We start from the raw sequence: 24466 nt of genomic DNA, 5'->3' as shown, positions 1-24466 counted from the left end.
TGCAACAGCGCCACCCATGAAAGAAGGGGGTAATGTGCGGTTTGAATAATAATTACTGCTGGACATAGTACGTTTACTACTGAGTGATGGGAGGGTGACCTGATGAGGTGGCCCTTAGATTGCAGTAACAAGATATATCTTGGTTTTTTGCTGTTTTTCGAGGCTCGTATAGAGATTGCTGTAAGAAGCAGACTTTAAACTTGTTGGGTTTTTATTTTTGAAATGTGTACAGATTGCTTTTACACTTGACTGAGATTTGATCACAACGAAGGCCAGACCACCACCAGATGAGCACATTCGGATGGTTTGCATTCTTGCATTAATTAGTTTCCCCTCATTTAGATCAGATCAGATATCTAGATACCACAAAGGGACCACAACCCAACAACCTTAAAAGCCTTCATCTTTCCAAGAGTATTTGTTCTAGCCCCAATGGTTCTGAGAGGGACCTTCTGACGATATGCCCTTTATGAGTCAATCATCATTGGATGTGTTTCAGTTGCATTTTTCAGTCATCTGCCAGAACAGATATGGTTCAATTTGAATGAATAAGAGTTATCTTTTATCAATCTTGTTAGGCTTCTGGTCTATTTGCTTACATGTTATACAATACAGTAAGCAGTGATTGTGTATCAGGCTCATAACACTGCAAGCACTGCCACCGCTGCCAAAATACAGGTGACCTACACAGTAGCCTTGGGTTGTGTCAGCACTAAAAGGAGCAGAGAAGCTGCTTTCATCCCCGCAGCCCAGGTTCACACAGCGAAGGCAGGGCCAAGGATTGTGTTGCGAAGCTCTTATGAATCCTTTTGAGAAGAAAAAGTGGATTCATGAGAATCTACAATTGGTAAGAGTGAGAGGTATTGCAATATGAATATTCTCACGCACAGGCCGTGAGCAGCGTGTGTGTGTCACGTTACCTCTTTGCTTTTCACCTGTGTGAGCAGCACGGCTCAGATGCGACACAACGTGTCTCCTCAAGAGATTCCGGGAGAATACCCGTGTCTTTCAACACAAGGCTGTCATTCAGAAATATTTGCAGGGCGGTGAAAATGCACTGACTTCCACGGCTCTATACATTAATGGAGCACCGGATTTTAAATGTGGATTGTTATTACTATTTCCAAATGAGAACATGCTTTCTAACTATGTTTTGGTCCTCAAACGAATAAAAATGTAATACTAATGAAACACTACTCGCGTGAGGCACCACGCGGCATCCTCCCTTCTCTGAAAAGTGAAACCAATGCTGAAGTCCCCTTAAACTTGCAGGGGGCGACTCCTCTGATTACAAAAATAAGTCTGGTTGTATAGAAGTCAATGAGATCAAGACTCTTCTTCTCTCTTGATTTATTCTCTCAGTAAACATTGTCAACATGAGTTTGTGGTCTCAATCTCTAGTTTCAAGTATTCTTCAAGACAGCATGATGTTCATTTAGTAAATGATGGTCCATTTAGAGTCAAACAGACCATAAAGCAGGATAAGCTTCATACTGCTAGCCATATACTCCGTCTCCATATATGTCACTCATCTGCAATCCAAACTGGAAGCCAAAAAACTAAGATGGCGACGACCAAAATGCCTAACTCAAGGCTTTATGGGTCATCTCAATGACTACATCCACTTCTTCTATACAGGCCATATGAGAGGCGCAGCAGTTTAGCGAGGCAGCCATCACGAGCAGCTCACTCAGGCAGTGTGGCCCGGGGGAAAGATGTGTAACCGACGGTTGCTGAAAAACATGCATCAAACATAGAATTCAATGTGAGAAGTACTCCTGCCTCTTGGCTGGGTGAGAAATCAAAAGCATGGCTCACCGGGATGAAATGAAACATGGCGCTATAACCCTCATACTCTATTCAATGGAATACATAAAGCAAACGCACGTCCAAGGTCACATAAAGGAATGGACTGAAAAAGAAGATCTCACTATTAAAGCAAGATTCGTCAACTATGCATGATGGTTAATAATTATGGAATACTCTTAACGACTTCTTTCATAGAATCAGATGAATTTATCACTAAACCCTTTAAAGTTGCTGACTATTTGAATAACTTCTATATTGAAAAGGTCAATACATCAAATCAACCGCCTTGGCCCTGCTGATGCGCCCCGCCCCCTCCTCTCTACCTCCTTCTGTTTCATGGATTGGAGTTCCATTCATACATTGTCATATTCATGTAATGTGTTTATGTAACTTTGTAAATGCTGTTCATTCTGTACACATGACATCTATTGCTTCTGTCCATCCGGGGAGAGGGATCCTCCTCTGTTGCTCTCCTGAAGGTTTCTTCCCTTTTTTCCCTGTCAAAGGTTATTTTTGGGGAGTTTTTCCTGATTCGATGTGAGGTCCTGGGACAGGGATGTCGTATGTGTACAGATTGTAAAGCCCAATATCACAAATTTGTAATTTGTGATATTGGGCTATACAAAATAAACTGAATTGAATTGAATTGAAAATTGAAGAACAAATGTAATAGTCCATCTTGAAAATTCAAGATTGCTGGTTAAACGTCAGTACTACTGTAGGAGGTAAAGTAATAAATAAGAATCCAGTCTTGACTGAATAACTTTCACAGTAAATTAATTAGAATGAAAATGAGTTGCATTGCAGAACCAGTATGTCACATTTATAACCTTAGATAGTTTCCAAAACCATTCCAATATCTAAAAACTGTAGCCTTCAGTGGTGTAAACAGCAGAACTATTAATATTCTCATTTTTCTTAGTACACTCAAGACTTCAATCAAATTAGGTTTTGTTAATGGCCTTGATTCTTGATTGTGCCAGAAAATATGTGTTTGGCCTGTGTTGCTTGACTTTGGTGCTGCTTGTTATCTACTATTACTTGATTACCATAATGCGTGTGTTTACTTCAATGTTAACTTTTCAGTTACAGGAAAATTAGAAAGTAGTTACCTTGGTCCTCTCCTCTTGACCACTGTTTTGACAATGCACGCTGTTGATTGTGCATTGTAGAAGTTTATTAATGAAGTAAGTTCTGCAAAATGTACTTTAATGTGTTTGAAATTGGGGAGAAAATAAGCTTGTGCCAAACGCATCAAAAACAAAGTGGAGTATCTTCGGTTTGAATCGTGCTCTATGCGGAATCTGCCGCTTTACGATTACGTGGATTACCTCCTTTGGTTTATAAATTTGCATGGGATAAGTGAAGTCAGGATTTTACTTGAATTCATTAACATTATCCCCCGGGTATGATGTCAAGGTTCTGCGTAGCATCTGCTTCGATAAACAATATTATACTATATGATGTTTACTTTTAATGTTATGAAGATTATTGTACTATATAGATGTAGTGGGGAATGTTCCCCAGAGAAGGAAGTGTAGGGTTTCCCTCAGGCTGGCTCCTCCCCCAATCAGTGCCAGCATATAAAAGGCATCTGTTGTCATGGTCTCACTCCTTTTTGGCCCCTGTCCTGGCCCTGTGGTGGCTCATGGTGGGTTTCAGACATGTTGTCGTGATCCTGCTGTCTGATCCCATATGTGAGATGGTAAGTAGTCACGATCTTAATTTGTATTATTATGCAGCACGCCGTGTTCTCGCCACTTCTAACCCCTTACCTCCGGTGCTTTCTTGGACCACATCCAACTAGAACTCGGCTTTAATTTGATCCCAACTACACACCTGTAAAGTTTAGTGACACCAAACCAGGCAAGGTGATTGATTGCCTGCTAAAGTATTTATATAGTATGTATTTAGAACCACCTTTTGCCATGATGAAACGCACACATACAGCGTTGCCATACACTGAAAAGCACGTCCCCTAAAAAACACAGACTGGTATGAAAAAGACAATTATCCAACGATCTATTGTCTGTGAATGTTAGGCACATTGTCAGGCCAAATAGAAGATAGGATAATAAATGTTGTATGAGTCTGATTCATAATAATAGCATATATTTGTGCTGCTTGTATTGAAAGTGGTAAATAACAACAGCAAAATTATAGAAATGGGAAAATAAGCATGCTTTGGATTTTTTATTTCTGTGTACAACACAAGGTTTCACAAATTGTTGTCCTTTTATGCTACATGAAGAAGAAAAAAAGTGGTGTACGGAGGATGAGTCAAGGAGCCTTGCAGCCTAAGGAAGGGCGCTGCTCTCTACTGGTAACCAAGTCTCCTCCTATCTCCACAGTAACAACCTTCTAGACCCCCACCAGTCTGGATTCAAGGCAGGCCACTCAACAGAGACTGCCCTCCTTGCTATCTCTGAGCAGCTTCACACTGCTAGAGCAGCCTCTCTCTCCTTTGTCCTTATCCTTCTAGACCTTTCCGCTGCGTTTGACACAGTGAACCACCAGATCCTTATTTCCTCCCTCCAGGACCTGGGTATCTCAGGCACTGTGCTCTCACTCTTCTCATCCTACCTCACCGACCGCTCTTACCGGGTAACCTGGAGAGGATCTGTGTCTGAGCCTTGTCCTCTGACTACTGGGGTCCCTCAGGGCTCAGTCCCCGGTCCTCTTCTCTTCTCTCTGTACACCGACTCTCTCGGCTCTGTCATTCGCTCGCATGGCTTCACCTACCACAGCTATGCTGACGACACCCAACTGATCCTCTCGTTTCCCCAATCTGAAACACAGGTAGCAGCACGAATCTCTGCCTGTCTGACTGACATCTCTCAGTGGATGTCCGCACACCACCTGAAAATTAACCCGGACAAGATAGAACTTCTCCTCCTTCCAGGAAAAGGCTCTCCCACCCACAACCTGACCATTAACTTCAACAACTCAGTATTGGCTCCGACTCCGACTGCCAGGAACCTCGGTGTGACACTCGACAGACAACTCTCTCTGACTGCCAACATTACCGCAATAACACACTCCTGTAGGTACATGCTGTACAACATCAGGAGAATACGACCTCTTCTCACTCAGAAGACGGCACAGGTTCAGGTCCAGGCTCTGGTCCAGGCTCTGGTCATCTCACGGCTAGACTATTGCAACTCCCTCCTGGCAGGTCTACCTGCTAATGCCATTCAACCTCTACAGCTCATCCAGAATGCAGCTGCTCGACTGGTCTTCAACCTCCCGAAATTTACCCACACTACTCCGCGACCTTCACTGGTCCGGTGGCCGCCCGCATCCGCTTCAAAACATTGGTACTTGCGTACCATGCTGCGAACAGATCGGGTCCGGTCTACATCCAGGACATGGTCAAACCGTACACCCCACCTCGTTCACTTCGCTCGGCTTCTGCCAATCGGCTTGTAGCTCCGTCACTACGAGCTAAACACTCAACAAAGTCACGACTTTTTGCTGTGCTGGCTCCTCATTGGTGGAACGAGCTCCCCATTGACATCAGGACAAGCAGAAAGTCTCTACATCTTCCGTCGCAAAATAAAAACACATCTTTTTCGACTATACCTTGAATAGGGAAGGTAGCGCCGTAGTAGCACTTTGGTAGCACTTAAATGGCTCTTACTGATAGCACTTTGTAGTTTAACTTTATTGAAGAAATTGTACTTGCTTGATTCTTGTTGTTCTGAGTTTAGACTCATGGTTTAATGCACTTATTGTAAGTCACTTTGGATAAAAGCGTCAGCTAAATGACATGTAATGTAATGTAATGTAATGGTAGGACAGCGGATACCACCGTAACGCTTTGCACCCTAGGCAGCAGTGAGCCGGAACCAAAGTTGTCGCAAACCCCTTCAATCAGCAAGTGGTAAGCGAGACACGAGAATTGTAGCTTTTATTCACCCACAAACTCTACACACAACGTATTGCTAAGTCTCAACAAAATAATACATTTTCACAGACATCAAAGCATAGTGCCGTTAATTACTTGTAATCGATTTAGAACAGCCTAGATGGCAGCGTCCGTGTCGTCTGCATCTGTCTCCATCGTTGACAACTGCTTCTGAACAGCGATAGTCTCGTCACGGGCGCCGATTGGCTATTCATTAGTCCTCCTGCAGTGCTTATTGATAGACACTTTAATGTCACAAAGCCAGACGAGTCAGTTGACCCGAACTCGGTGAAGTCGGCGGATTCAAAGGTCTGGACCAAGGAAAGAGTGGAGGAAGTATGGCGGCCAATCCAAACTGCCTGGGGTCTGTTTGTGAGAGTCTGAAAACCAGTTGCCGAGTGAAATACTCTAGTCCAGAGAGCAAAGTTTCATGGGTCTGATTGTGTTGCTTGCCCAGTTGAAATCAACAAACAACATTCTGATGTAGGTGTCATTTTCAGGATGTGTGAGAGTGTTGGGGTCATTCAAATCGAAAGCCCGTAGGAGGAAGAATCCAGCCGAACAACTTCTCACGTTCTGGTAGATTTATTCGTCTGGTCATCAGTAAAGCACACACACTGCAATTGCAAAAGCATGATGGTTCGTCCAGCTTGCAGGATGGAGTCAAAGCACACACACAAACCGTAACTTTCAAGTTATATTTCTTCGAATTGGTCATTGTCATCGATTTCTAATAACCTAATAATAACCTCTGCCCTAGTGACCTAAGACACATCGCGTTCAACGCAGATATGTCTTTCTATCTAATGTATAAATAAACATGCATGTCTGTTGGGAGGTGTGAAAATGTTCCAACATTTGGCTTAACCACAATTTCCTGTTTTTTAGTCTCGACAACGTCTGCATCTTATGCTTTCGTTAACTTGACTTTGTCCTCTTGTCGACCCTCGGCTATCCTGACACAGAATATAGAACAATACACAATACATAAATGAGAATAGATTATCAAGAGCGGACTGGAGAGCAGTCGAGACGGCATCCTCTGTGGATCTGTAGGCTCTGTATGCAAACTGGTGAGGGTCCAGGCTGGCTGGGGTAGAGCCAGTTCCTCAAAGCATTTCACCAGAATGGGGCCAAGTGCCACAGGGGCGGTAGTCATTTAGACTGGACACTGCAGACGTTTTATGTCCAGGGACAATGGTCTTGATCAGGTGGGAGCACTCCCCTGTGACAGTGGTACGTTGACTCAATTTGCATGTTGGCACATGTTCTTAGTACACAACCAGGAATGTTTTCAGGCCCAGCACCTGTACTCATATTCACTGTCATCAGGGTTTGTCTTACATCCGCTGTAAATTGTGACCAATCTTCTGGAGGCGGAGCAGACAAGCTATAGGCTGACTATTAAGTTTTCCTCACATCTGACGGCTCCTACACCCTCCCAAAAATCTGCTTTCCCTTCACCTCTTGTCTTGATTTAACATGACAAACAGACACTCTTCAGTGGGAGAGAGGGTTAATCTGTTTTGCCGAGGCAAACAGGGGAAAGAAAGGACAGACAAATTGATCTTCACAAAGCTGATGAGATGCTCTTTCGTTTTGACCGAGGCAACGAAAGCTGCTGTGTAGGAGCTGAGAATGGATCCAAAAATGAGGCATTTTAATCCAGCGAGAGACAGATACGGAGGAGGGAGAGAGATAGATTGCGGAAAGAAAGGAGAGATAAATGGTAGTAAAAGAGACAGAGAGAGATAGATTGAGGGAAGGCAGAATAAATGGCAGGGTAGAAGAGAGAGAGATGGATTGAGAGACGGAGGGAATGCAAAGCGTGGGAGAGACAGATTGATAAAGGTAAAGGGAGAGAGAGAAATCGATCTTGTGGCAAGAATATGCCCCCCGGGAGGGTAAGGCTCCTAGAAATACCAGGTTGGTTTTCTTTGCTTACAGAAAGAGGGATTTCTGTGCTTCGTAAAAAGGGTTAGAGTCATATCGGTTTTGGAGGTCAATAGCCAAAGTTCTGTTCCGTATTTACTGTAGTGTAAGATTTACAAGTCTTCTCTTAAGGTTGGTAGGTTTGGCAAATTTTCTGACATGCAAGTCGGATGGCGACGTTCCGTAAATCCCCGACAGCTGTGAATGGTAATGAACGTCTGTCTCTCCTGTGAAACCTTTCTCTGTCTTCACGACAGTGCTCTCCGGGGCAGGACTAAATAACTCTAATACAAAAAAGGCTTTCATTCTATGAAGGAGGAGGCCCCGAGCACTAGTGTATTCTTAGAAAATGTGTGTAAAAAAGAAAAAAAGTCAATTTTCCTCTGAATAGACCTCTTATCAAGTCTGTGTGGGTGTGAACAGACTTGACTTTGATTGACATCCCCCTGACTATTCTTTTAGCTTTGTGTAACCTGTTACAGTGAGACAAATCACACTTTTATCTTTCTAACCAGTTCATAATCTGGTGGCTTCAAGTACAGCCGAGGATAGTTCTGCTCACCTTCAGGAGACATGCACACGGACACAAGAGACTAACCTTTGCATAACTCTTTTATCAGATCAAAACAATTCATTTGAAATCTGTTTAATTGGGCTCAGACTAGAGTTTTAAAATCCTTGCCGACTTTGAAATCGGGTTGCATCACACAGGAGAAACATCTTCACAGATACACCAAACCGAGACCGACGCGGAGCTAGAACAAGAGCAAAAGGTTGAAGGAGGAAAGGTTGGGGAAACGCAATCAACACTGGTTATCTATTTTTTTGAGAGAAATGGATGTGACAATTAAACAGGTCATTTCAATCTTTCAACAGCAGTATTTTAGCCTAGAGCTGGAATTTTTACCGTTCGTAAAACACCTGTTCTGGGCTTGTCTTTAAAAAGGGCTATGGTGGACCCACTGGGAAAGTTCTGACGCCATTTTTTAACTCCTAAATATAAAAAAGAAAGTGAAATGAGGGTCTGCATGGTTCAGGAGGTTTTAGACTGAATCTATAAAACCCTCACATTACCAGATGATTTGGGTCAAACATCGGTACCGACCCAGGTCCTGTAGTCCAAGCCCTGCTTTGGACTGATCTAATGCTACAACATCTTCATTGCAGTTTTATATCTAAGTGGACAGACAAATAATCTAAGCACAGTATTTTTATCAAATGTGCGGATTTGTCAAATGGTTTAAACATATCAAAACATGCATAGAGATGGCAGTGATAACTCTGCATCAGTATTTGGGAAATGCCTAGAGGCAAACTCCAAACTGTCAAATCGTTGCTACAGTACAAAGCCGATTTGACTGCCGTGTCTACAGCAACTGAGTTTGCTGCTCCTTTTACCTGTATGTGCTAATGTACTGTTAGATCAGCAACCAACAAATCAATAAACATATTCTGATGCGAGGTGTCAGAGCTTCAAATACACGTTGATGTACAACTTGACATCCTGGATTGTATGCATCCTCCTCACTACACTCTTTGAGCCTTGTCCCCTTGTGTCTTGCGAGATGCATTTAAAGGATTGGAACATCCTTGATGATAGCGGATACATTTCCATGTCACAGGCTGGAGGACGGAGGAGGCAGGGCGGGAGGAAAAGCATCCTCCAACAACCTATGTAGTCCCACTAACTTTTATGGGAGACTAACGTTCACATTCCATGAGTTACGGTTGTTTTTTTTTTACCTATGACCACCATCTGTCGATAACAATTTGTTTTTAACTCATGACCACTGATGTTCTCGTCTCATGATAGGTTGGCCAGACATCGGTCCTTACTCGCAGGACAATAAGAGGACGAGGTGTTGAAACGTCCAACGCTGCTGTTTGTGTGGTGAGGACAGTCGTGAGGAATAAAGCCCGTCAGATTTGCTTTCTTTCACAACAGTATAAAAGTTGTGTAATGACACAAAGCAGGCTTTAGTAGTCAATGGGACAGAAACAGCCTGGTTTATGTCAAAACTAGATACAAAATATTCATTGTGGACATCCATAAATGACGAGGTACATGTTTCACAACAACAGATTTCACGATGCCTGAGAAGTACAACACAGCACACTCCCAATGCAAGAATTTATAAACTTCAGCCGTTGTGCATACAATCATTAAGCCTTGAATATGTACCAAACCTTATGTTTCTGGCTCACAGTGTCTAGTAGCCATAAAAAACGATCTCCACTGCTAAGAAAGTGACAGATCCTTTGTTTCAAACAAACAACAAAAGTAGCAACGGCCACCGTGGACGAACAGACAAAATACATCTGTAATAGGGAAATACATTTCTGAACAATGGGAGTGCCTGCAGAAAAAGCCTGGCAAAGACAAAATGTCTCTGCATGAAAAAGGAAAACAATATCATCAGTCCTTTCCAGCGGTAGAAAGTGGAAAACGTTTAAAGGAGCTCGGAGCAGCATGTCCTACAATTACACTGAATATTCTGATTAGACCAGATAGCTGGATGGGATGTCTGTGTGGGTTTGTCCGTGCATTTGACTTCATGTGTGTCAGTGTTTGTCACTGTGAGTGTTTGTGTTGTTAGACTGTCATGTAAAAACCCTTAAGTAAAGTTAAATGCTTTCTTAACTGCGTTACAGACTGTAGACAGTGGTTAAATGTGTGTTTGTGTGTGTGTGTGTGTGTGTGTGTGTGTGTGTGCGTCAGATCACGGAGCAGAGACTAGAGGCAGAGCACACCGTGACAAGCCTCATTAAGGGGGAATCTCTCCACTGTTCTGGCTGTCGACATCACCACCGCCAGACTTCTCTAATTACGCTCTCTAAGTGCCGTTTCGTGGAAGCAATCAGCCCATTGCTCTTTGCATATGCAAATATGACAGACCTGATCATTAGCTTTTATATCTCATACACTCTAATTGTTATTGTAAAAAACTGCCGCATGGAGCCAAGGGCGAACGCGCTCGGTCCACTCGCAGTCTTCCCCCCTACTCTCTCTCTCTCTCTCGCTCTCTCTCCCTCAATCTATCACCAACTGTCGACTCTCATTCGGTTGCATGTTTTAAGGGATTCTGTTGCTCATGCGGTTGAATGTCACGGGAGTGCAATCAGCTAACAAATGCCTCGGCCTGACATTGTTTCATCGGAGCCGAGGGGAGACAAGTAATACAGGAGCACTCCCTGTCGTTGGGCTAATTGGCGGTATGGAGTCACTTAGGCAGAACAGTCCCATCACAGCAATGATGATGACGATGATGACAATGGTGATGGTTTCCGAGAAATGACATGGGAGCCCACTAGCCCAAATGTATATCTCCCCCGAATCAACAGCAGTGCGGTCTGATCTTCAGGGAAAACAAACCGAGGAGACAGCAACGCGGAAGGTTTCAAGGACTGTGTCTGTGATTGTCCTTGAGGCAACGCAAGGATTTGCATTTGTTAGGTCGTGAATCCTCCTGAGCCGCCTGAAAAACAATCCAGATGCCCATATGACCCCAAATCCCGGTGATATGTATTTAACGAGAAGCAATGCATTAGTGGTCTTTCATGGATATATGTGGAACTTTTGGCATATTGTAGGGTTACTAGAAATTCACTTTTAGCAATGTATTAATATGCAAAACAGTGTCAGCAGCTCACATTATTAAGCAACAGTATAAGATAACAACAAAAAGAATGCCAGGGGATATTTATATCGGCCAGCCAACATGTATCCCCATTTTTCTATCCTACATGTCTATATGTAGCAAATAAATAAGAAATTATATTAAAGACTACTCTGACAAAATAGAAAAGCCCAATTGTTTGTCTTCTTTCCAGCGTCCTGCTGGTGCTGAACCTGTAAAGCTCCACATCGGAACCGACCTGCTACCCAAAATCATCTCGAAATCAATTGAGGATTCGACCCGGCCGGACACGTTAAGACTCGTGACCTGACCGGTGGGCTTGAGACACATGTCCTCAGAGCTGGTTGCTGGGCAGTATGGAAGCAGATTGGGACACACAACAAGGAGCTAAATACATGTTAATATGTTCAAAAATGAACATATACTTGAAGGCACAGAGACGCACTCTCACCTCCCCAAAAACCAACGTGTAATGCCCGTGATACGCTGCCTGCATGAGCAGAGCAGGCTGCGTTTCTGCCGCTTCACCCAAAGATAAAACATTGGAAATTATATTTTGGCTGTATAACGACATCATACCAGCAACATCACCACCGTTACTACAGGCTATCGCTGAGTGGGAATACCTACTGTCATCACCAAGCTCAGTAATTCCAGCCCACACACTACAGGCTGGATTCTGAACACACTTGTATAGGGTAGTTAAAGGTCATGCCCTCAAGCTGAGTACATTTTCTTTAGTTCAGTTCTGTTGGTGTGTCGGCATGACACACCATGTGTGAGAGGGTCAGACGAAGTGGTACCTAGATCGGAGGGCGTAGTCTGTGGTCTTTATCCTGCCACACTTGTCTCGGCCACTCAACAAATGAATCATCGAAGCCAGCAAACCCACATCGGGTCATATCCAACCCATATGCAGGGGTTTGGTTGCATCTCTTTCTCCCACTAGAAACAGTGCGCAGTACAAACCATTGGGTGAGGGATGGTGACATCCGTGGAATTAGATGTGCAAAGTCCAGAGGAAAATCTCGAAACAATTACAACTGTTCCCTCTTCATTAAAAAATGTCCTCAGGACTGCTTGTACCCTCGTCCAAAAATACCAGCTCCCTACATGCATCATTTACAGCCTGACAATTAGTCTGGCAATGGTGCGCTAGATTTTCAATTTAAAAAAAGTCATTTTTTAATTTCAGCATAATCTGATTGACCAGAGTCCTGTCCGTAATTGGTTTGGTCAGTTGTGATGGTGGAAAGCCAGAAACAAATTGGCTTTGTTGTAAAAGCTAATTCCACAACTAAGTGAACAGTCATGTAAACCAGAGTATTTGAAGAGTTATCCGTAAAAGCAATCATGTTAACGTCTGAAACAAACTGCTTTTGGCAGCTGTGTCATTCTATTGCATGCAAAAATAACCAAATATGTATGAATGCTTCAGAATCATTTAGGAGACTGATACTAAAGGAAATCACCAATTTACAATAACATACAAGTTTAAGTTTTACTATTATTCTTGTAATACTCTGAGAGTACATGTTGTATTGTCCTACAGATCACACAATTACCCAATATTGTCTTCTCTAGTGTAGAGATGGCAGGAAATGAGGGAGAGATGCAGTCATGTCTATGTGTCATCTATCGTTTGTATTTATTTGGTGACTTAACACATATGATGATTTGAAATAATGCAGAGGGTACTTTTCAAAAACGTTACTTTTCCCCTCAAAGTATTGGGAAAGGTCAAATGGGATTTCCTACTTTGTGGCCATTCCAACATCCAACCCATCTCTCATAAAAACACTCCAGGGAGTAGTCATGCTCAAACCTAGCTTCAGCAAATAAAATGTACAATAAGAAGACACTGTCAACCCAGCCCTTAGCTCTGAGGAAGACCTCTGGCAAGATACTCCTTCTCAAGTAGAAGGTCAGGCGGCCTTTCTAAGCTTGAGGTCTCGAAACAGCTAACATCTCATTTACATGGAGCTTTAATTTCTGAGTTAGAAAAACAATAATAGTGATTCATTATTTTGTATCATTAGTAGCTGAAAGACAGCATTCAATTTGTGAATATTAGAATATCATGTATTAACAGTGTTGAGCAGAACAATAAACAATAGGTGAGAAAGGTAGTGGGTTATAAAGGTAAACAATGAACCATGAATAAAAATCATCATAATATCAAAACAGAGAGGTTTGTGGTGCTCAGCAATACTGAGCCAGACAACATGTTCTGATGCCCTTCAATCAGTAAGCATTCATTCACTAGTTATTTTGGCATAACTAGTGAAAACTGTTTTGGCCATTGGGGGTTCAAGCCCTTTTTAGCTCAACAGAAAGAAGCAGCTCCGTTGCCAAAATCAAAGGCACAGGCAGCAGAGTTGGTTTTGGGGTTTTTCACAAAGCAAACTCACTTCAGCCGGTTTTATAGTCGTAAAAAAGAAGAGTAGGAGACCCATCACACATGCAGCCATCACCTTTCAGTGATTGCACACTCAAAGGCCTGCCGGTCTATTTCTTGGCATTAGGGGGATATGTTCTAACAGATTCATTCAAGTGTAATGATATTTGGACAAACTGTCATTGATTCATGGCCAAATTTGCACCGGGGCCCATGTTCATGTTTGGAAATAGTGGCGCCCTCCGTTGAGCGATAGTTTCACACACATGGTTCAACTTTGTCTTTTATTGATCGGACAAACAACTGATTTGCGCTACGGTCGTTTATTTTTTTTGCTTTTGTAGCGCTCCATAGTGGGTCAATTTGAATAAAACGTTAAGTGTATTTTTCAGGTTCTCTTGTGGACGTATCCTTTTCTGAGGATTGGCCCAAAGGTTGTTGACTAGTTATGTGCTGAGCCACGTCCTTCCGAAGTCCCTCGGTCAATATCTTGAAAACTACAAAATGTTGGCCGATGGCGTGGTTTGCAGAAATGTACAATGGCAACATTTGATTCTGGCAACTGGTTTGAATATTCACTATGTGCCATGCTTTGTATTTACCAAGGCGTGAGACACGAGGCAGGTAGAGGGAGTGTAACATAAAATAGCATAGATGCTGTGTAGACAGAGGGTGTGTGGAGAGAGACTTGATCCAGCTGTATGGGGTTCAACCCACCCGCCGAACTCTATATCTCCGTAACACCTCTGCTGGCTGATTCTCAAAAGCTTGGCTTGAGGATTGAGTCCACTGGCCCGGTACCGTTTTTACTGGGGGAATCCATACAATATAAGTCGTCCATCTCCGACGGTGTCAGAGGAACAAGAGTGAGATATTGGGACACTTACTGAATGCGGCAGCACAGATTCACTGAGGATCAGTGGTAGCCTTGTGCACTTAAATATTGAACAGAGGGGGAAAAAATTAATCTATTCGCTTTCATGCATTATTTAAAGGAAGTAAAAACAGAATTGTATCCGCTGAGTTTCTGCTCTATTCTCTGAAGTAAGCGGACAGCGTTTGGAATTATGAGGCTCCATTAGTAGTCATGGCAGTTTGGAGAGCTTTGAGTTTCCACATCCTGCCCAAAGAAATTGACAGGCAGTACTGTTCATTTTTATAGCTTTCCGAGTTGACGCTCTAAAGGCCCTCAAAGGTGCCATTAGGTGCTGTATTATGATGACTCCTTTGTTTGTATTTCATTCTTCACTGTTTTGCAATGTCTTCAGAAACGTATAAAATGGTAACTGACTATCAAAAGGTTTATTGATGGCGAAAACGTGGCAATGGGGGATGGCTAGCTCTGCTTTTATTGCTTTAACTACTGCACTTGAGTTAGACGTGGACCAAGAGTGCATAACCCCCTCGTGGTTCATAAAAAACAGAACATCAGCATGTGGAGCGGTGAAGAAAACGGTTGACTAAAGCGTTAGGACGTGCACGACAGCACAGAGCGGCAGCACAGGTCAGTCTGTTTCATTTAACATGGGGATGAGGGTGATTGGTGGGCTTGTAAAGTGGACCAGTCAGTTTCACTGGGGTCGAGTTTTCTGACTGGCAGCTCTGAAGTTCTTTGCTTTACTCACAAGAGGATTCCCTCTAACACACTAATGTGCCTCAATACATTACAATGAATATCTGGAGGCCTGTTCATCTCCACTTGAGGTCGGATGCTCCACAAGGTGCATGTACAGCAGCTTTTCTTTGCCTTCTTTAACGCACTTCACGCCCGGGGGTCAGTGGCAGTCGAGTGGATCCTTCTATAAGCTCAGCTTGGATGATGTCTACAGCTTTCAGTTCCTGCTGGAAGACGTCACTGAACCTGACATGTGGGCGACGGGAAGTTTTCTTCTTTTTCTGCTCCATAGTCCACAACGTTGGTTGATTGATTGGGTATTATTGCCTGAAGAGCCCAAGGATGCATTTAATTTTGCTGCCACTCTCTTCTGGAGGGCGTACGGTGTCAAACACAGTAGAGAAGCAAAGTAGCACACGGAAAAGTATTGAAGGGACACAAATGAAATACTTGTCGTTAAGCCTAGCGAAAAGCATGTGCGACCTTGCCAATGAGCGTATTGATTTTTGTGTCAAGTGAGAGGTCTTTGACAGTGCAGCACAAACATACAGCATGAATTGAGTACCAACATATTACTACTGGTCATTGATGCTAATATGAGATAAGGATCTTGTATCCTGCCACAAGTACTCTCATTGTGGGTTTTCCTTGTGGGTGTGTAGTGCGTCGTCAGGCCGTGCTCAACGCTCACGAGACATCGCAGCATGTCAGCCGACCGTGTGTGTTTGTATCTGTTCTTCACAGCCACAGTCGAAGGGGGCGTGTAAAGCCTGCCATCACAGAGGGCGGGCGGGATGCAATGATTGTTTAAATGGGGATAGCTGTGCATACTTTTGGGCAATATTTTCCAAGGCATCCATAGTGTTGCACTCGGTTGCACAAAAAGTGACAAAAGATTACAGATTAGATTTAGTCTTTTAAGATTTTAGCACATTATGTCATTAATGTCAATAGATTTTATTTGTTTGTTCCCAATACAACATTGCCCTATTTCTTTTCAGAGAAATGCTTCAATACAATGATGTAACATTCCATCCTTTTAGTAAATGAAGTGCTCTTAATTCAGTTAGCGTCAAACTCCTAATTCTTTTGGGGATGACTAAAAACATGGGGTCAAAGGTTATGTCTGTCTGTTCAGCTTAGGTGCTGTGAAGAAACGCTCACGACATTTTCACTAAGTGCATACACATTTAGGCAAATTCCCCAATATTCTGTGTGTTGCAGTTGCTCTCTTTCATGGTGGCTTTATGTGACATCCCAAGTTTTGTATTGTCAGGATATGGCGTTGCATGCCACCCCACCTTTCTCTCCTCGTTTTTCCTGCCATTCTCCGCTGTGTTGTCCAATAAAAAGCCTCTAGAAATAGGAAAGTTAGAAAAAACTGGTAGGAGCCATTAGTGTTTTGCACTAGCTACATTCCAGAAGGTGCTGGAAGGATTTATAAAACAATATCATAGTGTATTAAGGAAACGCATTGTTCTTCCAACTAAGGCTTGGTTAAAATGGTTACATAGTAGTGTGAACATGGCCGGGGGTAATTATTTTATTCAAATAAGTTATTGCATTTAAACCATCCTTACCATTCCCCATGAGCCACACATATGGGGAGGTTTCAGGACCTGCATAGTTGTCTGATTAATTGACCTCAATGTGGCCGACACATGACGGTGTATTCTCTTTCCTCCTCTTCACAAGAGTTTGATTTTGTTATAACCGGTAAAATAGCAATACAATGTCAAGAAGTGTCTGTCTTCTGGTTCTATACTTTCATAAATACAACAAACTATAATTTTTGTAAATAAGATGACTATGACTAACTGTATAAGCTGTGATATCCAATAGGAATCTAATAGGAATATGGATAATAATAACAATAAAATATCTTGTGTTTAGTCCTGTGTTTGTTTGACTTCACTGCCACTTTTCTGACTTTATGAAACTGACCATGTAAGTCCTTAATAACAGGACGGGTTTAGCATATGAAGTAAAGACGCAGAATGAGGTCTATTTAAGTCCTGCTGGCTTCATATACAGTGGATAGTATGTCCTAAATCCTAAAGTTTCTTTACACATTAAGGAATTTGACTCCAGTTTTAAGTCACTCTCAATGTGCTGGCACACAGTTCAAGAACAGTTCCCAGTTGTCATGCCGAAAGTGCCAAGATGTTGGATGCTTATCAGATGCTCTGTTTTAAAATGCTAAACCTAAAATGGCACTCGAGCAAGTAAGGTTTCATTTATTCATCTTCCTTTTAATTGATTTTGTAATCCAACAAAACCCCAGCTTGGAAAACAAATCTTGTGGAGGCAACTTATAAAGATCCTACCATGTGCAAGCCTCATGTACAGAAACAACATGGATATGAATTTGAAACTCTATATGTGTTTGTTTGTTTGGTTAGTGGACTTAAAGCTCCAGGCAGGCATTCCCGAATGCCCCTATCCACTATCAGACACACCCACACACGCTAACATACACCAAGCACACACACTGTCATTATACACAGCCAATTTACAGCCCGGTGGATCTCCAGATTGTGTTTGCAGCAAAGTCCAATTGGCGTCTCTCCAAAGCACCACCGAGCATATTCCCTATCTCTGTTTTCTTTATCTTCCTATCAAGATATTTCCCCTGATGGCTAGCCTGTTGCAGGTGGTGAGAGAGAAATTGAATGTCTGGATAATGAACTCGCACCTTCTTCTTTTTTCTCTGCCGAGCATTCTATAAATTCCAGCAATATATCTGTTCTCCCTTCCCTGCGTTTGTGCATCTTTCGACAGACTCGAAGATGCACAAAACGCACGATCCTTGATTTGTGAAGAAGCTGATCAACAGCGTTGCACCGCTGATCATCCGCTAATTGAAATTTGCTTTTGCAATGAGAAAGGCCGTGCGAGAGGAGGACAAACAGAGATAGAGAAACGAATTAAGACGTTGTTAAAATGGGCGGGCAGAATAATCGATAGCACTTAGGGGAGTGTGTGTTGTGTCAAACTAACAGCGTGTTCTTGTTCTAGAGGAACAAACCCCAGACGTGAAGACTGTTGGTCCAGCCAGAGCCAGATTGACGGTCCACTTCATTGAGATTTAGTAGGTCTGCACGGATTTGAATGATCCTCAGAGCAGTCTGTCAGTTGTCATGATAATGAATGGAAGATGACAGGTTCAGTGCCAACCATTCTCACTTTGCTGCTCGCTGTCGGAGGCGGCCAAACTTTATGACAAGGGCAGCCAAGTGATCTTAATGTGACAATATTGGTGGGCCGTGATCATGATTAGAGGGAAACAGATTGATGGTTACAATGCATCTGGAAGTACTTTTGAATGACCTTTTCTTTCTTTTCTTTTTTGCTGTAGTTTTGTACTCATGTACAAACTGAAACTAAATGAAATATATCTTATTGAAAAATAGATATATTTACAACAGCTAAATTGATCAGTTACATGAACTGTCGTTACTCTGTGCATTACTTCTGTGTTTAACACATGCATGTTAGTTTAGCAGTGGCTCGTGTCACACGATTCGGGGTCTCACCTATTTCTCTTCGCAGTTGTTCGCATTAAAAATAGACGGTGACAACTATGTTGACAGTACATGGACGTCACAGCAGCAACATTACTACAGTTTGGATGTCCATCTTTATAGACTGGAAAAGGTTCAAATGTATTTTTTTTACATTTCCCCCTTTCCCTTTCGAAATAAAACCCCTCTAGCATCATTTTGTGGAGAGAATCTCTTAATTTGTTAACACTGTTTAAAATGAATATAAATTAAATGCCACATTCTGGACATTATGAAAGGAAAAGTAATGCAGAAAGAAGGTCTGGCAGCAGCAGCGCTGTCTGTGTGAGAGACCACACAGCAGGTAAATAATGCAACCTTGGAGATTTCTAGAAGTCAAATGTCCTCGTCTCTTTGCAGAAGGTAACTGCCCCAGGCTACCTACAGCCCCAACACTAAGCTAGGAGTATTTACAAATGGAACATCTATATTCAATATGTTCTGTTTTCTATTATCTGATAACACAATGTGAATGAACAGATATCATAACAATTCTCCTTATCCTGAGGGTTTTGGTGTCCAACATGTTGCAAATACAACTACATGTCCTTGTATCCAAAGGCTAACCTCTCTACCACGGATACATTGTTGTCCAATTAAATGCACATCAATGAGCCACATTGTTGCACTGGTTGACACGTTCCTGCATTACCATGGACACAAACACTGTATTTAGACTCAATTCCACTTGCAACATCCTGTTCAATTCAATTCAATTCAGTTTATTTTGTATAGCCCAATATCACAAATTACAAATTTGCCTCAGAGGGCTTTACAATCTGTACACATACGACATCCCTGTCCCAGGACCTCACATCGGATCAGGAAAAACTCCCCAAAAATAACCTTTCACAGGGAAAAAAGGGAAGAAACCTTCAGGAGAGCAACAGAGGAGGATCCCTCTCCCCGGATGGACAGATGAATAGATGTCATGTGTACAGAATGAACAGCATTAAAGTTACATAAACACATTAAATATGACAATATATGAATGGAACTCCAATCCATGAAACAGAAGGAGGTAGAGAGGAGGGGGGGCGGGGCATCAGCAGGGCCAACGCGGGAGGCCGGCTCACCAGGCATCAGACACCTCCAGGTCCAATGGACCCTATGAGACGTGGAGTCACAAAGACTCCGGGGAGGAAGCAGAGTTAATAAGGTGCAATGGAGAGATGTAAATTCATCCATAAGGAGAGAGAGAAGAGGAGATAGGTGCTCAGTGTATCCTAAAACATCCCCCAGCAGCCTATAAGCCTATAGCAGCATATCAAGGGGCTCGACCAGGGCAAACCTGATTCAGCCCTAACTATAAGCACTATTAAAGAGGAAAGTCTTAAGTCTATTCTTGCCTCCAAACACTCACTGTAGCAGCACATGTCTATTAATCAGAAAAACAACACACTTTAAGATGGATACAACTTTGTTTAAAAAGTACCAATAATGCTTTAGAAATACATGCGTATGGTGTCTCTTCAGTTTTCTTTCGCGCTGCTCTTCCTTCTCTTCATTCTGCCGGATAGACTCAGCTACATACACAAGTGTGTTGACCCTCTGAACGTGGCTCTTCCTGCCAAGCCTCCTTCACTGTGCTGACCTAAAGTGGGACTGCGATCATATTATTCTGCCCAATGGCATTTTTGGCGCAGAGAATGCTCCAAAAAAGTCCAGTTTTAATAGCAAGTGCGTGTCCGTGTTGTTTGTCATGTGACGTCAGCACCGGCGTCTTCAAATGCCCGTCGGCTCGCTGGACGGGAACATGTGACTTTTCCAGTGACGGATCAGCTGAGAAGCTGTCTGTAATACTGACGGACTGAAGACTGCAACATGAATAAGCAAACAGTTCCAGGGGATGCTTAATACATACAGAGTTTTATTTTAAATCCGAAGATGCACACAAAGAGATGATTCAGTCTGGTGCTCACTGGGCCATTGTCGCTGCCACAGTGGGGGAATATTAGTCCACAGTCAGGCTTAACAGCTGACCAAATCTCTCTTTCTTTTTCTTCCTTGGCTTGTTTTTGCTTTGAAAATGTGTTTACGACGATGTGCTTCATGTGACAGATATGATGTTACAGATGGAATATGAGTTATTGTTTTTTTTGTCTATTAATAGATTTTGAATAGGACAAAGGACAACACGCAAATAATAATAACACACTCATGTGAAAACCTGTAATGCAATGAAATACAACACAAATGTAATATAGTAATAAAGGGATAGCTTGAGAGCAACGCTCTTGCATAAAATGTGTTGTGCTGATAGGATCCAGGGTGATGGTGTAGTCAGTCGAGGTGGAGATCATACACTTTAATCAATCATATTTTATCAACTGACTGTGGTATATATTTCAAATCTTGACATGAATAGTATAGGAACTATAGGATTAAGGGCCTTAAAGTAGTAAATGTTCCTTTCCTCTGCTGAAAGCGTGATAATACGCAAAGATTTTTGTACAAAGAGCATTACATCTCAACTGAATCCATGGTTGTAGCCTCCTAATTCTCCTGACAGAAAAAAAACAAATATCCAATACGTAGCTTTAAATGTTTTCTTAAAAGTACATGGCATGAATCAAATGTGGATTATTCATTATGAACAACTCATTATCCATATAAAGAATGAACAACATTTCTTTCAGCAGGTAAAGCCTCCTTGAACAAGTGAAATCACCAAACATCACTGGTGGCTTTATAGTGCTAAAACATCCCAAAAACAGTCACGAGGCATTATACAACATTCACCTCTTTATTGGAAAATGGGTTTGGAGCCTGCAGATGTAATGAACGCATGATTGAGGTGTATGATATAACTGGAAAAGTGCACCCGGTGGAGGGCAGATCTCCACCTGGTGTGTCACTTCTGTCATGTTTGATTGAATGCATGAAACCCACGCTCGCCCGCGTCTAGACCGCGAGCGTGTCAGCTGGCGTTTTTCACTCATGAGATACGCTCTCATTTTAATCAATGCAGCTGTCTGCTCGACTGCAGTTCCCCGTGTTCCATGTCGCTGTTAGCTGTAAGCTCTGTTAACCAAACACACACACTGGGACTCTGCTGCCCACCGGCTCTCCAGAGCTCTCCTGCTCTCCTGCTACCGGCGTGAGAAGACGTTTAAGTCGGCGCTCGGTTACACAAACGGAAATATACAACGCAGTCATCAAATGCAATCTATTGGTTTAGTCGACAGGGAGGCTAATTGTCCATCGGAAACAACTTATTTCTTTTTTTTAGGGATGACATAATATTACCAAGCAAAAGTTTTGGTGAAGAAAACCACTTTGTTAGGGGTAGGAAAGCCCTCATCGTAGAAAAACACTACTTTGTTAGGGTTAGGAAAGCCCTCATCGTAGAAAACCACTTTGTTAGGGGTAGGAAAGCCCTCATCGTAGAAAACCACTTTGTTAGGGGTAGGAAAGCCCTCATTGTTGAAAACCACTTTGTTAGGGGTAGGAAAGCCCTCATTGTTGAAAACCACTTTGTTACGGGTAGGAAAGCCCTCATCGTTGAAAACCACTTTGTTAGGGTTAGGAAAGCCCTCATCGTAGAAAACCTCTTTGTTAGGGGTAGGAAAGCCCTCATAGTAGAAAAACACTTTGTTAGGGGTATGAAAACCCTCATTGTTGAAAACCACTTTGTTAGGGGTAGGAAAACCCTCATTGTTGGGCTTGACATCGCTTCTCTTCTTTAGGTTTAGGCAATTAATCAAAATGTTAAAATGTGGCAACTGCCCTCTTTCCACACCTCTCGCTCTGACCGTTACATATTCATACACATGTGTGTTCATATGGGATGTGTGTCCACCACAGTAAAAGGATCTTTTCATATGCATTGTTGTTGTTTGTTCATGTACACAGAACCAGTAGACTGCATTTTGTGATCATTTCAAGACCTGCCGTGATACTGGGCTGACATACGTGGAGAGACCAGACATCCAGCTTTGTCTCGGATTGTCCTGATTTCTAGTAGAGGGTCCCTAGTCCAAGCAAATATACATAAAAACACCAAATTGTACCGGTTTTAACCCAAATTCACCAAACTTTCAGTGGTTACTTAAATGTGTATTCTGTCCCACTGATTATTATATCATATATGAATATATATAAAATCAAAGATATTGTGCCACACTTGCGTCCTCTTTCTGATGAGCAATGAACTTGCTGAGTTCTCCACACCCAGTCTTCTCTTAACGCACAGTGAAAATGCCAATATAAAAATATCATATTAAGACGGCCAGATAGCAATAAACAATAGCTGGCAGAGAATGTGCTCAGTGACAAATGCCTTGTGTTTACTTTTAAAAGGTATCTGATTATCAATAAGTATCTTGCATTACAGCAATGTAGTCCATTTGGTGTTTATAGTGTTCTTGTAGTGTGTCTCAATTAAAAGAAACACGATTCTGTTACTACTGAGGAGCTGTCCATGGGGTTGAAAGGTGCTCATGGTGTATACTATGCTTGGCGCTGAAATAATAATGATCCCCCATCATGATGAAACTTATACTTATGGGTCCTGGTTTTGGGGTTTGAAGATATGTTCATACATACATGGAATTGTCCTACCCAGATGTGCAAATCAAGAGAGGAACAATTTGTAACCTGCAGTGGAAGCAATATTTAATCACTTGAGGCCCCTACCAGCAAAGAAACACTATGCATTGGCCATACAATATTTAAAAAAAAAGTGTGAATAACAGCAACCATGAGGGTTGCGAGATTAGCCTTGGACAGACAGATACACACGCATGTACGTGCACACGCACACACACACACACACAACCAAATACATAATCTCCTGGCTGAGATGATGATGAAAATGAAGTCAAGGTAAAGGCTCAATCTTCAAACGTCTTCCTTGTGTTACATTTTTGAACAACCTAGCCGTGGTTTCCTCATTGTGTGCATCCTTCGAAATCAAAATAATTGTTCACTTCTGAAACTCTGCGCAGTGAACTCACCTTCACACCCTGCATTTAAATGTTATGCTAATGACGATGGAAATGCAGTCTCACACAGAAAGCCAAACTTTGACTGAATACGTGAACACAGTTTGGGTGTAAAGTCTAAAACTGGTGTTATCCAAGGACCTGCTGATTTTAAACTTTTAAAAACTGCACAGGTTGCAGTGCTTTAGTGAGTAGGAGTTCAAACAGCACACAAGTACAAAAGGCACACCGATGCTTTGGATGAGATAATGACCATGTCGCATTCTTTGGGTCCACAAAAAGTCTCTGATTTTTTTTATGGCATATTTCATATTTTTTTTAAACATGGTCAGATTTTGAGGCTTCTCGATTTGGTACCGAGCGCTGAAGGAATAGGCCCTAAAACCCGGGCAGTTAATCAATGTGTATTTTGTGCTTCTGGTTTAATGCCTGAATAAACATATGTGGGTTTGGTTCTACAATCTAAATTACATCAGTATATAACCCCAGTCATTAACTTTGAAGCATTTTTGCATTTTGTGTAAAAAAAAAAAAAGAAAAGAAAAGGATGCTAACAACTGGCTAAATGAGACTACCAAACGTCATCGTGCCCTTAGCCCGGCTTCACAGTCTCATCGTGTTGCTCATGCAATCATGATGTAGTTTACAGCCTAACATC

The sequence above is a fragment of the Cyclopterus lumpus genome, chromosome 3 (assembly GCF_009769545.1).
Source record: "Cyclopterus lumpus isolate fCycLum1 chromosome 3, fCycLum1.pri, whole genome shotgun sequence".
Lineage (NCBI taxonomy): Eukaryota > Metazoa > Chordata > Actinopteri > Perciformes > Cyclopteridae > Cyclopterus > Cyclopterus lumpus.
Note: the sequence above shows the minus strand (reverse complement) of the source record.